Here is a 16,465-nt window from a genome sequence, read left to right on the forward strand (position 1 = left end):
GAGTATAGTGTGCGATCAGCAATCATGTTAATGCCCAAAATACCGAGTAAGCAGAAAAATTAGCAAATTTACAGGTCATGCTCAAAGTCTTACATCAAGTATGCAAAGATTATAAAGCCCACGCTGCAGGTCACCCTCAATCCCAGCACAAGACTGATGAATTAAAGTCCAGCTATCAGCACAGGAAGGACTGATATGCACATTTGGAACAATGTCAGAGGAGTAATGGGGGTAAATGAATGATATAGAATGGGAGAAAATAGAGAAACAAGCTTACAAATACACCAAGCATGATGATGACTGGGAATCCCTCCAATCATCCTTCCCAGAGGAATCTGCACCCCAAGTATCTTTTCCCCACATCAATGAACCCTTTGACAACAAGCTACCAGGTCAGCCAAAATAATGACAATCTAATCACATACACAACCCAGTGCACAGTAGCATGTACTAACCTCCCCCAGGTGATGCAGCGGTACTCCTCCATGTTGAACAACAGTTAGAAGCAGCACTGAGGATGACAAGACACAAAATGTATTCTGGGTGGGGGATTTCAATCTCCGCCGATAGTGGCTCTAGCAGCAGCACTACTGATCGAGCTGGTTGGATCCTAAAGGACGTGGCTGCAAGACTGGGTCTGTGGCAGGTGGTGAGGGAACTACCAAGAGGGAAAAAATACTTGATCTCATCCTTACCAAAATACCATCTGCAGATACATCTGTCTACGGCAGTATCGGTAAGCGTGACCACTGCACAGTCCTTGTGGAAATGAAGTCCCACCCTCACATTGAGAATATCCTCCGTTGTGTTGTATGGCACTATCACAGTGCTAAATGGGAAACAAAATTCAAACAGATTTAGCAACTTAAGACTGGATGTCTATGAGGCACTGTGGACCAGAACTGTACTCCAGCAGAATCTGTGGTGTCATGGCCTAGCATATTCCCCACTCACCCATTACTATCAAGTCAGGAGGTCAACCCTGGTTCAATGGAAAGTGCAAGAGAGCATGCCAGGAGTAGTACCAGGCATACCAGAAGGCAGCACCATAGTTCATTGGTTCGCTTTGCTGCCTCATAGCACCAAGGGCCCAGATTCGATTCCACCTTCAAGGGACTGTGTGTGGAGTTTGCACGTTTTCCCCAGTCTGCATGGGTTCCCACCAGGTGCTCCGGTTTTCTCCCATCATCCAAAGGTGTGCAAGTTAGGTGGATTAGCAATGCCAAATTATCCATAATGTTCAGGGATATGTAGGGTTAGATATGTAGCCATGGGAAATGCAGGGTTACAAAAATAGGATAGGGGGATGGGTCTGGGTGAGATGCTCTTCAGAGGGTTTGTGTGTTCTTGTTGGGCCAAATGGTCTGTTTCCACTGTAGGGATTCTAACAAGGTGTCAAACTGGTGAAGCCAGCAATCAGGACTCCTTGCATGCCAAACAGCAAAGGCAGCAAGTAATAGAAAGAGCTAAGCAATCCCAAAACCAGTGGATCAGGTCTAGGTTCTGCAGTCCTGCCGCCAGCCATGAATCATGGTGGACAATTAAACAACTCACTGGAGGAGGCAGCTCCACAAATATCTCCAACCTCAATGATGGAAGAGGCCAGTGTAAAATATAAGGCTGAAGCTTTCGCAGCAACCTTCAGGCAGAAGAGCCAAACTGATAATCCATCACAATCTCCTCCTCTGGACCCCAGTATTACAAATACAAGTCTTCAGCCAATTCAATTCACTCCATGAGATATCAAGAAATGGTTGGAGACACTGGATGTTGCAAAGGTTATGGGCCCTGAGAACATTCTGGCAATAGGGCTAAAGATTTGTGCTCCAGAACATGCCACACCTCTGGTCAAGCTGTTCCAGTTCAGTTACAACACTGGCATCGACCTGACAATGTGAAAAATTGCCAAGGTATGTCGTGTAAATAAAAAGCAGACAAATCCAATCTGGCCAATTACCACCCCATCAGTCTATTCTCAATTATCAGATAAATGATGGAAGGTGTCATCAACAGTGCTGGCACGCAGCACCTGCTCAGTGATGCCCAGGTTGTGTTCCTCCAGGACCTCTCAGCTCCTGACTTCATTACAGGCTTGGTTCAAACATGGACAAAAGAGCTAAATTCCAAAGATGAGGCAAGAGTGGCAGCCCTTGACAGCAAGGCTGTATTTATACAAGTGTGGCATCAATGATCCCTAGCAAAACTGGAATCAACGGGGTATTGGGGGCAAACTTTCCAGTGGTTGGAGTTGTACCTGTCACATAGGATGATGCTTATGGTTGTTGGAGGTCAGTCATCTCAGCTCCAGGACATCTCTGTAGGAGTTCCTCAGGGTAGTGTCCTAGTTGCAACCATCTGCAGCTGTCTCATCAACGATCTTCCCTCCATCATAAGGTCAGAAGTTCGCCGATGATTGCACAATGTTCAGCACCATTCACAATTCCTCAGATTCTGAAAATGCCCATTTTCAAATGCAACAAGATCTGGACAATAACCAGTCTTGAACTGAGAAGTGGCAAGTAATATTCACGCCACACGGGTGACGAGCAATGACCACCACCAATAAGAGACAATCTAACCATTGCCCCTTGATATTCAAGGTGTTACCATCATTAAATCCCCACTATCAACATTTTAGGGGGTCATTATTGACCAGAAACTCAACTGGACTCACCACAAACAGAGTGGCTACAAGAGTAGGTCAGAGGCTGGGAATACCACAGCAAGTAACTTGCACCTGACTCCGCAAAGCAGTCACCGACAAGACACAAGTCAGGAGCGTGATGGAATATTCCCCACTTGTCTGGACGAGTGCAACCCCAATAACACTGAAGCAACATGACACCATCCAGGACAAAGCAGCCCACTTGATTGGCAACACAGCCCCAAGCATCCAGTGCCTCCATCACAAACGCTCAGTAGCAGCAGTGTATACTATCTACAAGATATGCCACAGAATTCAAAGATCCACAGACAGCACCCAAACCCACAATCACTTCCATCTTGAAGGACAAGCACCACCACCTTCAAGTGCCACTTCAAGCCACTCATCATCCTGTATTGGAAATATATTGCTATTCCTTCACCTCTGCTCGGCCAAAATCCTGGAATTCCCTCCTTAATGGCATTGTGGGTCAACCCACAGCAGGTGGACTGCAGCGGTTTAATGAGGGAGCTCACTACCATCTTCTCATATGCAACTGGGGACTGGCAATAAATGCTGGCCAGCCAGCACTGCCCACATCTTACAAATGTACAATTTAATAAAAACTGGGCCAAAAGTCACACGACACCACATTATAGTCCAACAGGTTTACTTGAAACCACAGCTCAGGGAACTAGATGTGGGTAGGATAGAATTATAGAACCCCTACAGTGTGGAAGCAGGACATTCAGCCCATCAGGTCCACACCGATCCTCCAATGCGTATCCCAGCCAAACCTAACCCTGTAACCCTGCATTTGCCCATAGTTAACCTACCTAACTTACAGATCCCTGGATATTATGGACAATTTAGCATGGCCAATCCACCTAACCTGCACAATCTTTGGACTGTGGAAGGAAACTGGAGCACCCAGAGAAAGGCCATGCAGACATGGAGAGAATATATTAATGCCACCCAGACAGTTACCCAAGAGTAAAACCAAACTCTGGTCCCTAGTATTATGAGGCAGTAGTGCTACCACTGAGCCACCCTGCTACCCTTCAGAGGGTCGATGCAGACACAGTGGGCTGAATGGCCTCTATTTACTCTGTTGGGATTCTATGATTCAATAAAGCTAAGGTAAGCAAGGGTGGAAGGATGTTCCCAGTATGTGGGCCAGAGGAAGAGATCACCTACTACCCTACACCCCCACAGAGAGAGGTTGATTTTTCCCTGGTGCTTAAAAGGTTGAAGGGTGATCTTATTGAGGTTTAGAACATAGAACATAGAACATAGAACAATACAGCACAGAACAGGCCCTTCGGCCCACGATGTTGTGCCGAACTTCTATCCTAGATTAAGCACCCATCCATGTACCTATCCAAATGCCGCTTAAAGGTCGCCAATGAATCTGACTGTACCACTCCCACGGGCAGCGCATTCCATGCCCCCACCATTATAAAATCATGTGGGGGATTCATAAGGTGAAAAGCAAAGGTCTTCTCTTCAGAGTAGGGAAATTCATGGCCAGAGGGCATAATTGTAAGATGAGAGGAGAATGATTTAAAAGGGATAAAGGTTAGGGTCACAAAGACAGAGTACACGAATAAGAAAGGTTTAGAGGGACAGGGGTCAAATGCAAGCAAGTGGGACTAGTTTAGTTTGGGAAATTTGATTAGCATGGATAATTTGAACAGAAGGCTCTGTTTCCGTGCCATATGATTCCATGACTGTATGACCCTAGACAGTAGTAGCTGCCGTATTATAACTGTGGCCGAGCAGGCTACTATGGCTGATAATACAGAGCACACCATCAACAGCCACACACAAACTGGATCCAGAGCAGGGATATCAGACCATGCCACTAGAGGTACCAATGCAACAAAACCTGGTAGCCACAGTGGAAGAAACCGAAAGCTCTGTCACCCTGCACCTTCAACTGAACACACTTCCAATGGCATGAGTGTGTCAGACCATGCTGATTTGGGTGAGCAGAGTGTGGAACGATCCCTAGTTGACAATGAGGTAGGGGGCTACACCATCAAAATCTTGTGGGATATTGGAGGTTGGGAGGGGGTGGGGGGTGGGGGCGGTGGAGGAGGTCCCACACAGCTCTGAATGCATCCACAGAAATCAGTTCTTTTTGTACATCATGGTACAATATGAAATGGATTCGCTGGACATTTACATATCACCTTTAGTACTGAAATGCCCATGAGAGATAGCAAACCCCTATTAGGGCTGGACTCATTAGAGCCTCAGGTCACAGTTTTTAGACACAAGAAAAATATAAAATCTCTACTCAGCAATGTGCCAGCTGCACAGAAGGCAGCAGCTCACACAATAGTGAAAATACACTATGTTCACTAAGGCTCATGCTTGAGCTGAAAGTTCACAATCAGGAGGCACTGGCGGATCATCTTTGCAAAGGACACCAAACAATCACAATAGCTGGAACATTAAGAATATTCAAATAAATCAAAATCTCATTTGGCCCAAAGAAGTTAATGAATGTTCAAGATCCTGAAATGTCTAGGGGAAAGGGTGGGTGGAAGTGAAAACAAAATAGCGTTTACATTGCGTTGAGATTTACTGCTCTGAAGCATAAATAATTACAAGATATGCTGTTTTGAGTAGGGCTTGCTTCATTTAACTTTTGTACTGTCATTTCTTTTTGTTTAAGATGTGAAATCCTGTGGCATCATTCTTTCAGTTAGTAACTCCACAGGGATTTCACATTTCTTTTTAAAAGTTACTGCCAAGATCCTAAAAAGTAGGACAGAAATGTAAATTAAAAGCACCAGACTCCAGAATTTCATTTTTGTAAACGTCAAGTGTGGATTTCTATCCATCTATTTCTCAATGCTCCTCCCAAAATGCATCACTTCATACTTAACTACAAAATAAAGTCACTACTGTTCTCAAATAAGATTTAAACATTGGCATGGATTTTGTAGCGGCAATGATGCGCAACTGTTAACTTTCTCAATCACTGACAGCAACTTAAGTCTGCACATGAACAGAATAACACACAAAACCAGAAACTGCTGTCAGTGATTTTATGCTTCTGCAATTGGTTACTGTTCAGATACTCCCAAACAAAATGAATTTGAAAACAATTGAATCAATACAAATTACCCCTCACTGTTTTAAACATTCTAGAAAAGAGTACATGTTGTTGAATAAGGTGGATGTGTGTCTTTAATAATGCAAAAGTTAGCATAGGGCTGCTCTCCCATTTGAGACACAAGATCTGGTCATGGTTTAATCAGAGTCAACACATTTCAGGCAAGGCAGAAGTTGAGAAGGAGACACCTTAATGGTAACCTCAGAATACTCACACCATAATTAGCTAAAAGTCCCAAATGATTCTGAGAAGCTGATTTTATCCTTGAAAAAAAACAACTTCCTGTATAATGATTTAAAAATACACATTTTGGAACACTTTTTCAAAAATGTATTTCAGCCTGTTAGTTCAATCATTTATTTCAATCAGTTATATCTGAAAAGTTAAATTACAAGTGACAGATACCACGTGTGATATTTCATCTAATTGACCCTCTATCATCACAGCCATCGCCAAGATGACCTTGTGCTTGTGCCAGATTTAAAATTTGTCTGGTTGGAAGGAGAGGTCGAGAGTCTTTATAGGGTACATTGGAGCCAGCAGCAAGCACCCTTGCTTCGCCATTAAAAAAACAATTCCAATTATAAATATCAACAAATAATAGGAATATACATCAACATTTAAAGATACAAAGCTTTTAGTAAGTTGCACAGCATGTTCTGGTATTCCTGACTAAGTTGTAACTTGCAGCTTTCACCACTTAGAATTCATCCCTCATCACAGGGCAAACCTCCAAACCACAGTTTTATCCACACCTTCCTTCCAATGACAGAAGAAGCACCATCACCTCCCGCACAACAAACTTATACATTCAAAGAGCTACTTATCTCAGTGAAGCACTTTGGGAGTTGGCAGGAGAAGGTTATAACCCCTGCAACAAAAACAAAACATTTGTCAACTGCCCTGCCTGCTACCTGATTTTATCTTGTTGTTTCGATCAGACAAACAGGAGATCTGCGGCTAGCATGATCTGCCTTCAAAAATACAAATCAAGATCCAAATGTAGTTCAAAGGTTTGAGTGGAGAATGCCTGCCAAACATTTCAACAAGAGACAAGCAATGGGAAAAGAAACAGAAAGTACAAGGTATTCATTCTACTTCTCTTCACAGGATTTGGCGGATGCAGTCCAGTTTATATTCATTCAATGTGCATTCCTTGAAGGACAAAGTTCCATTGCTAGGCCACTTCAGAGCACACTAAGAATTGAAGAATGGGGGGATCCAAGACGGCGGCAACCTGAGAAGATCACACTGCAGAACTCCGCATCACAGTGCAAGTGGGACGAACCTTTAACCCGCCTAACCCAGGCTATCGTGATATTGTGGGACTCCGGAAAGATCATGGTGTCCCAAGAAACTTCTAAAAGTTAACTTACCTGTGTTTCCAGCCATCCAGAGATGCCAAGAAAGGGAGGAGCAGCACCCAAGGCCGGATCTGCGGTCCAGCCGGCAGGATCCTTGGAGTCGATTACCTTCCAGGCCTTGGTGAACGAGATCTCGAAATCTCGCGAGATGCTGGGGAAACAGATTGAAGAGAAGCTGGCTGCAATCTCTCTCGTGCTGCAGAAGCATGAGCAGCAGCTGGGAGACCTGGAGAAGACGACGGATGAGGTGGAGCACAGGGTCACAGTAGTGGAAGCTAATGCCAGTTCATCCAAGGATAGGATCCTAGCCCTGGAGACTCAGGTCTGTAATTTGCGCGACCAAGTGGATGATTTTGAAAACAGGGGCAGGAGAAAAAAAACATTCAGATCATCAGTCTGTCTAAGGGTAAGGAGAGTGAGCGGCCTGTGGAATTTGTTGACGACTGGCTGCCAAAATTCCTTGACCTGGAGGCTGGCATGAGAAGGTTAAAGATAGAGAGGGCTCACTGGGTCGCAATGCAGAGGCAGTGTCTGGGTCAACGTCCTCGCCCTCTCCTGGTGCGGTTCCATAATTACCGTGATAAGGAGTGTGTCATGGAGGCTTCCAGAGTCCAGGGTAAGGATCCAAAGGCCCTAATTTACACAGGGCTCTAAGATCATGTTCTTTCAGGACTTCTCAGCGGTGGTGATCCAGAAATAAAAATCTTACGACTGTGTCAAGGGAAGACTAAGGGAGCTTGGGATTCAGTACTCCCTGAGGTATCCGGCGGTGCTTCAGATCACCTTAGATGGATCCATATATCTCTTCGGCATGTCAGAGAAGGCAAGAGACTTTGTGGACAAACCAACCTAATTTGAACAATTTTAGTATGTATAAATAGTTTTGTTTGGGTATGTATTTACCATTCTATAAAAGAAACGGAGGAAGTCCAGTTGGAGATTTACCTTTTTTTCCCTCTATTGATAATAATTTGGTTTAAACTACGTTTGGCGGCATTTGAGATGTACATTTTCAATTTCTAAGTTAGGATATACCATCCCCTTTTTTTAAAAAATATGTTTTTTATTCATATTGGTATTCTATGGGGTGTTTATTCTTTTCAGCTTGTGTTTGTGGTGCGGTCTAGCTGGGAGAAGTGAAGGTGGCTGGGATGGTTAGATGCCTACTTATGGGCAATTTGGGATGAGTAGCTGCCCCTCTGGGCAGGGGGTGAGTTCCCCTGATCAGCGCTGTTGGCGCTTCATATTTTGTTTTTTTTTGTTTTTTGTTGTTTTTAATTCTCAATAGTTATGTAGGTTTGTTAAATGTAGTGGTTTTAGTTTATGTAGTTTTTATATTTGGTGGATCATGTGACACGAAGGCTCAGCAGTTTGTGGTTCAGGTTCCTCCTCTCTGGAAGTTAAATGTTATTGCAGAAGATTATGGCTAATGATTTGATTAGATGGTGTACCTGGAATATCAAGGGACGTCACTCACCAATTAAGAGGAAGAAGGTATTCTTGAGTCTTAGAAAGGAGAAGGTGGATATTGCTTTGTTACAGGAGACACATTTGGATGAAAAGGAGCATCTGAAATTATAGCAGAATAGCTTTGACAGAGTTTATTTTTCATCATTTAATAGCAAAAGTAGGGCAATGGCTATATTGGTTAGGAAGAATCTCCCATTTAAGTTGTTGGAGTGTGTTAAAGGCACACACAGGAGATTTGTAATTCTTAAAGCCTTGATAAATGAGGAAGAATATGGTGTTTTAAATGTTTATTGCCCTCTAGCTCATTCCCATAAAGTTTTGGTAGATGTTTTTTCTAAACTGATAAGTCTCGAGTCCCGACACATCATTATAGGGGGAGACTTTAACTGTCTTGTGGATCCCACAGTAAATAGGTTGCCCAAAGGTCCCTCGACACCCTCTGTACACACTAAACAGTTAGTGAGTGTGTGTGTGGAGTTAGGGTTGATGGACGTCTAGAGGCATCTCCACCCTACAGGTAGGGATGTTATATTTTTCTCCGATCCACACAGATGTCACACACCAGGATTTATTTTTTTCTGACTCCTGCTGCAACCCTGGATTTGGTGGCATCTTGTACGATTGGTAATATTACCATTTCTGATCATACTCCAGTGTACCTTATGGTTAAGATTAAGGGTGTTACAGTGGGTTTGAGGTACTGAGAATGGATCCCTTTATCTTCAAGGATAATAAGTTTGTGGAGTATTTCTCCAAGGAATTTCAGGCGTTCCTCGACATCAACATAAGCTCAGTTGATAGTTCATCCGTTCTCTGGGAAACTGCCAAAGTCTACGCAGGGGTTAGTTATTTCATATTCCAGTAGGAAGTGGCAGAAGGATGAGCAGCCACATCTCCTTGAAGCACAGTTGAAGGCAGCCGAGAAGGCTTACTTTGACAGACTCTCATTGGTCAGACTACAGGGGATTACAGCACTGTGGTCTGCATTAAATTCCGTGCTCACACAGACAGCAAAGAAGAGCTGAAACTAAAAGAGAAAATGCTGGAAAATCTCAGCAGGTCTGGCAGCATCTGTAAGGAGAGAAAAGAGCTGACGTTTCGAGTCTAACTGACCCTTTGTCAAAGGTAAAAAAAGGGAAGAAGGAGGAGCTGGCTTTTGCAAAGAAAAGGTTATATGAGCATGGTGACAAGCCAGGCAAATACTTCATGTATCTCGCCAGAAAGAGGAGTGCCCACAAGCCATTACGGCGATTAGGGAAGTGTATGAGAACCTAACATGTGACTAAAAAGATTAATATGGCGTTCCAGAGATTTTACTATAAGTGATACCAATCCGAGGATTGAGAAGACAGGCAGGCCAAAATGGAATCCTTTTTTAGGGATCTGAAGCTCCCGGATGTGAGTCCCAAACAACAGTCCTTTCTCAATGCCCTGTTATCGGAGCAGGAAGTACAGGAAGCTGTGAGGCAGCTTTAGAGTGGAAAGGCGCCCCGGTCCTGATGGACTTCCCAGTGAATTCTATAAGGAATTTATAAGTACACTGTCAGGCCCGATGCTCAATATGTTTAATGATTCATACAGTCATGATTATCTCCCACCATCTCTGAGAGGCCAATATCTTATTTATCCTTAAAAAAGGGAAGGACCCGGAAGACTATGCTTTGTACAGGCCCATTTCACTCTTAAATGTGGACTTTAAAATCTTCTCTAAGACTCTCACGTTAAGGCTGGAGACTGTGTTACCTTCTCTGATTAAAGAGGATCAGACGGGCTTTATAAAGGTTCACAGATCCTCCAATAATGTTAAGAGGCTGCTTAATGTCATTCAAGCATGCCAACAGCAGTCAATACAGGGATTGGTGATTTCTCCAGATGCAGAAAAGGCATTTGACCGAGTTGAGTGGCTGTACTTTTTCTATACTCTAGAGCGGTTTGGCTTGGGTGAAGTCTTATAAGATGGGTAAAGGTTCTCTACGGTGGCCCTCTCGCAGAAATCATCACCAATGGGGTATGATCAAGCAATTTTAATATTTTTAGGGGCAGCTGGCAGGGCTGTTCCCTTTCACCATTGCTTTTTATGTTGGTGATTGAACCATTGGCGGAGGTCAGTCATGGGGATCCCAATATATCAGCTCCAGAAGTGGGGTCAAACTTACAGAAGATTTCAATGCACGCAGACGATGTCCTAATTTGTTTGACAAATCCAGCAGACTCAGTGCCTTGCCTGATACAATGCATTTGCACGTTTGCCGCTTTTTCAGGGTACAAGATTAATTTTGCGAAATCAGAGGCTATGCCAATGGGTGGTCTTACAAAGGAGCTAGCTCGTGGGCAACTATAGATTCCCACTTAGGTGGTCTCAGGAGGGTTGTGTGTATTTGGGCATATTCATTACTCCAGTAATCAGCTGTTCAAAGCCAATTTTATCCAATTATTTGGAAAAATTAAACAAGATCTTCAAAGATGGGAGGCACTCCCAGTCTCATTGTTGGGTCGGATAGCGCTTATTAAAATGAATATTCTCCCCTGTTTGCTATACCCAATATGGATGCTCCTCCTGATTTTCAAAAAGTAAACATTCAGGAGACTGAACAGCTGGTTCAGCTCCTTTATTTGGCATCGTAAGTAGCCCCTCATTAAATTAGCCCAACTGCCTCACAGATTTGGCGGGGGGGGGGGGGGGGGGGGGGCTGGAGAATTACCAACTAAGCTCGCTTTTGTACTACGAGTGATTGGGCCTGTGGAGACCCTCTTTCAATATGGCTAAATATCGAAGCCTCCCAGGCAAGGTGCCCCCTTACCAGTTTGCTGTTTTTGGACAAAATGAGGAGAGTTAGGGAATTGTGCCATAACCCAATAGTCATCAATACTGTTAAAGCATGGAGGGCAATTCAGCAGAGGGAAGGTAACATTGGCAAAACATCTTCTTTTTCACCTTTAGAGAGAGTATGCTGGGTTTTCAACCAGGTATGATAGATTCAGGATTTAAACGTTGGGCAGCTCGGGGTGTGTCTTGCATGGGCGATTTATTTGAGGGAGACACAATGATGTCCTTTGATCAGTTAGTACGGAAGTACGAGTTATCTAATAGAGACCTCTTCTGCTTTTTTTTTTCAAGTTAGGGATTTTATTTAAAAAAAGACTACACTTTTGACTGATCCCTGCAAATCCGACAGAGGGAGGGGTGGCTCATCCTGAGACTACACTTTCTATCAGTACTTTATATCATCAACTGGGGGGGGTTGCCCCCTCAGATGAGTTTGATCAACTCTGCAAAATGTGGGAAAGAGAGCTGGGTGTTGATATTTGGGAGAATGCAAGGAAGATATTAATTTGCAATAGGACCCATGCTTTACAGTTGAAGATTCTCCACAGGGTCCACTTGGCTCCAGACTGTTTCTCAAAATTTAAACCAGGGATATCTCAAGCATGTCCCACATGTAAGGTCTGCACGGGCACTCTTACCCATTGTCTTTGGTCTTGCGATAGGTTTCAAACATATTGGAGTGCTGTGGCAGGCGCAATGGATGTAAGGGTGGAAAAGGACCCTGTCGCATTTTGGGCTGCCCACTGTATTTCCTGCAGACGCGCATAAGAAAAAAAACTTTTCAATATTCTGTGCAAGAAAGAATATCTTGCTAGGTTAGATATCCAAAGCCCCCCAGGCCTGTCGGTTTGGCGGAAGATTGTTATGAAGCATATTCCCCTGGATTTTCTCACAAATATGGTACACCACAAAACTGAATTGTTACAAGACATGGCAGCCCTTTTTTGAAATACCTGGACACAGATTTATCTGCCACATTAATAAGGGTTTCTATGTAGCTGTAACAATTGTGTTTTACAAATCCAATATCCAGGGAGGAGGAACTGTGAACATATGAGCATTTTGTTTGGCTGGGCTGAGTTATTACTATTTATTAGTTTGTTGTTGGCTATTTATTTAGTTAGTTAAATAGCCAGTTTGTTTTTTTTTGTTCTATATTTTTCTATGATGTTTATGCTTTTGTACATGAGAGTGGATTGGGGATTTTTTTTATTTGAGTTTTTGTTGTACTATTTTGAATTGTATTGTTTTGTACTTGTTGTAATATTATAAAAATCTATTTTTTCCATTAAAAAAAGTGCTAGATGTGATCAATTCAATTTTGCAATTAGACAGACAAACATCAAACCTCCAAATTGACAGAGTCCAGCATGATAAGCAGCAAACTACCAGATGCTAAACACAGCTCTTAGAACAGTACAGTTCAGGAACTCTTTGGCCCACAATACCATTTTAAACTAATCCCATCCGCATGAACATGGGAGCCTATCCCTCTATTCCCTGCCTGAATGCCTCTTAAAAGTTGCTATTCTATCTGCTTCGACCACCTCCCATAGCAGTACATTCGAGGCACTTACCACCTCCTGCACGACAAACTTGCTTCATACATCATCTTTAAACATTTCTTCTATTACTTTAAACTGATGCCCCCTGTTATTTGACCTTTCCACCCTGGGGAAAAAAGCTCCCCAACAATTCACCTTATCTATGCCTCTCAATTTTATATACTTCTATCATGTCACCCAGTTTCCGGCACTCTACAAAAAATAATCGAAGTTTGTTCAGCCTCTGCTTATGGTTAATGCAGTCCAATCCAGGCAACCTCCTGGTGCAATGATTGGAACAAAGGCCAGGTGGATCTCATTGGCCCAGGTTAACAACCCCAATCAATCAGGGAGTCTTGGCTGACAGATATAAACAAGATATGGGCGCTGGGGAAAAATAAGCACGACTGCAGTTAGGCAATAGGTAAGGAGAAAAAAATATAACCAGGAGATTCCCCTCCAACTCTTCCAAAAAATAAAAGAAAAAACTATAAACAAGAGTTTCAGACGGTCTCCTGGCTGGTCAGAGCCCATGGACTTTCAGATGAAAATAAAGGGTTACTTGGTGACAGGATACCTGCCTATGTGCATTTATTTCACCTGGTAACCCTCTTTGGCACCATCTCCAAAGCCTCCATGCATTTCCTATAATGGGCAACCAGAACTGCACACAATTCTTCAAATGTGATCTATCTAGAAATTTATAGAGGTGCAACATGACTTGTTAACTTTTCCACTCAATTTGCTGACTAACTAAGGTAAGCATGCCATTTGCTTCTTTACCATCATATTCACTTGTGTTGTCACTTTCAGTGAGCTACGGACATGACCCCTAGGCTCTGTATATCAATACTGCTTAAAAGTCCTGCCTTTTAACTTAAATGTTTTCCCCTTGCATTTGACCTCCCAAAACATATTATTTCATACTTATCGACATTAATCTCTATCTGCTATTTCTCTGCACAACTTTCCAAATAATCTATATCCTACAGTATCTTTTTACAATCTTCCATAACTCTCAGTTAGGTCATCAGCAAATTTACTAATCAGATGACCTACTTTTTCATCCAAACCAAATCACAAACAAAAGTGATAGAGTCATACAGTTGTACAGCACAGAAACAGGCCCATCGGTTGAACTCATCCATGCTGACCAGATTAAGCTAGTTTCCATTTGCCAGCATTAGGCTCATATCCCTCCAAACCCTTCCTATTCATATATCCATCAAGATGTCTTGTAGATGTTACAATTAAACCAGCATCCACCACTTCCTCTGGCAGCTCATTCCATACACGCACCACGCTCCAGTTTTGAATTCTCTACCCTGGGAAAAAGGCCTTGGTTATTCACCCTATCCATGCCACTAGCCCTGGTCAAACACCGCTGGTCACCAGTCAGAAAAAACATTCCTCCACAATTATCCTCTGTCTTCCATGAACTAGACAATTTTATATCTTGGAGCCCCTGTTGTGGCAAGATCCAGCCCAGCATTATACTCTTAATTTCCATTTCCCAACGTCTTACTAGCTTTATTCCAAAAAAAAAATCATTTTTCACAGCAGAATGCACAAATTAAATAAAAATAAAGTGCTGGAACCATTCAGCTGGCCTGGCTGTGTCTGTAGAGATAGAAATAGTTAACATTTCAGACCAATGACTTTTCAAAAAGGGTTTACATTTTTCAACTTGCTCCCTCTGGGACCCACGTGCTTCACCTCAGATGGCCAGGCAGCAAACAATAGAGCCACATGTCTTTGAAGAGACTTACAAGCTTTTTATTTACAGAAATACACATTTTATATGTGCACCTCCAATCAACTGGAGCTTCAACCTATCCCCAAATAGCACAGCACAGTTAATGCCCACCAGCCCTCATACAATTCAGCACTCAATATAAAATTAATGCCATGCACATCAAGGAATCACTATTTGTACTTATTAATTACATTTCCATGTTACACTTGGGTTACGTGACAGTGAGCATTTCAGACATTGAACTTTTAAATAAATGAACATGGCATATATGGTCCAAGATGGCCTCCAATGATCGGGTGACCTTTTATAATCTCTAAAGAGAAAAGGTTCAACTCGCTTGAATGTGCTTCCGAAAATTCTTGAAATGTAAGTGACCATAGCTGGTGTGCCCTCCCACTGAATCACATATCATGGACGAAGCCATCACTGGAATTTACACTATTGCTTACAGGCTGACACAAAACTCAAAATCATAAGTAAATGTGAAAGATTACTATCCATTCCTCATTGAAAAGTGATGGTCATTAAATTTACTCTGGGTTGACAATAAAGTCATTCATCAACGGATAACAGGCATTATTACACCAAGGACCAAGGGGAGAAAACCAAAAATGTCTGAACAACAAAAGGACAAGAGAGAAGCCCCACAGATTAAAAGAACAGATGTTAGCCTGCAATCCATACAAATCGGGCAGACTAACTTATTTTCAGCTGATAAGGTTTACATCGACTGAAAATCATCTGAACATGTAGTTGTATTCTTCTCCAAAAAAAAAAACACAACAGGGAACCCATCCAAGCCTACACCATTACATCTTAAATCAGTGGTTCCCAACCTATTCAATACCAAGGCACACTTCAATGAGATAAACAATTCCAATTCCATGGCACACCCATTTTTTTTTCAGCTGAATTGATTGCTCAAATGTGGTATTTACTTGCATTTACTATGGTTATGACCCGAGAGAGGTTTGCAAAAAACTAGAGGATCAAGAGCATTTACGTTGCAAATTGACCGGAAAAATACACAGTCTTCTACTGTGAGCACAGACACATCTTCAAAACCTGCTCAACTCTATTTGCCAACTTCTCTCTGCAAATGAGGCATCCAGTTAAAGGGCAAACAGCATTAGGCCAGATCACTCTGATCGTACAGTTTCTGTTCAGTTTTTGTTGTTTATTCTCAGATGTTTCATCAAGTGAATCAGAAAATGAGTAAGACAAATATCAAACATATTCACAATAGAGTCTATGCTAATGGGGAAACATGTCGAGGCAAACAGACAGGCAGACCAGCAAGTTGACCAGTCGTTCAACAATTGCACACCTCTTTGCTGTATCTGCACAGTTCCTTCCCATCCTGCACCCATGCACACATGGTGCCAAACCTCTGCACAGGCATGGTATCGCAACACTGCTTCCCAAGAATTTTGCAGCACATTTCTTACCTTGCCACAGCACACCCCAGTTGAAAACCTCTGATTCAAAGAACTCAATCTAAATGTAATTTTCTTCCTGTGTTCTAAATAATTTTGCTGTTTCCTTTGTCTTTAGAATCCATCTCCACTTGTGTATGTGTGTATGAGGGAACAAACATACACATCGTTTTTACACTCCAGAGTGTTGGTGCTTCTCTTTTCTTGTGATTTAAATTTACCGAGAACCCTGCTTCAGGTTTGTTACTAAAAATCGCAACACTCCATATGCAACATCAGGGCGTGGACAACATAGAT

At 42.6% G+C, this 16,465-nt stretch overlaps 1 protein-coding gene across 1 annotated transcript in view; it reads right to left on the reverse strand.

Moving 5' to 3' along the window:
• The window catches only part of adamts17 (ADAM metallopeptidase with thrombospondin type 1 motif, 17), a 669,321-nt gene that overhangs the window by 610,196 nt on the left and 42,660 nt on the right, over positions 1-16,465 (reverse strand). The window lies entirely within an intron of this gene.

This window comes from Chiloscyllium punctatum, chromosome 48 (genome assembly GCF_047496795.1).
Source record: "Chiloscyllium punctatum isolate Juve2018m chromosome 48, sChiPun1.3, whole genome shotgun sequence".
NCBI lineage: Eukaryota > Metazoa > Chordata > Chondrichthyes > Orectolobiformes > Hemiscylliidae > Chiloscyllium > Chiloscyllium punctatum.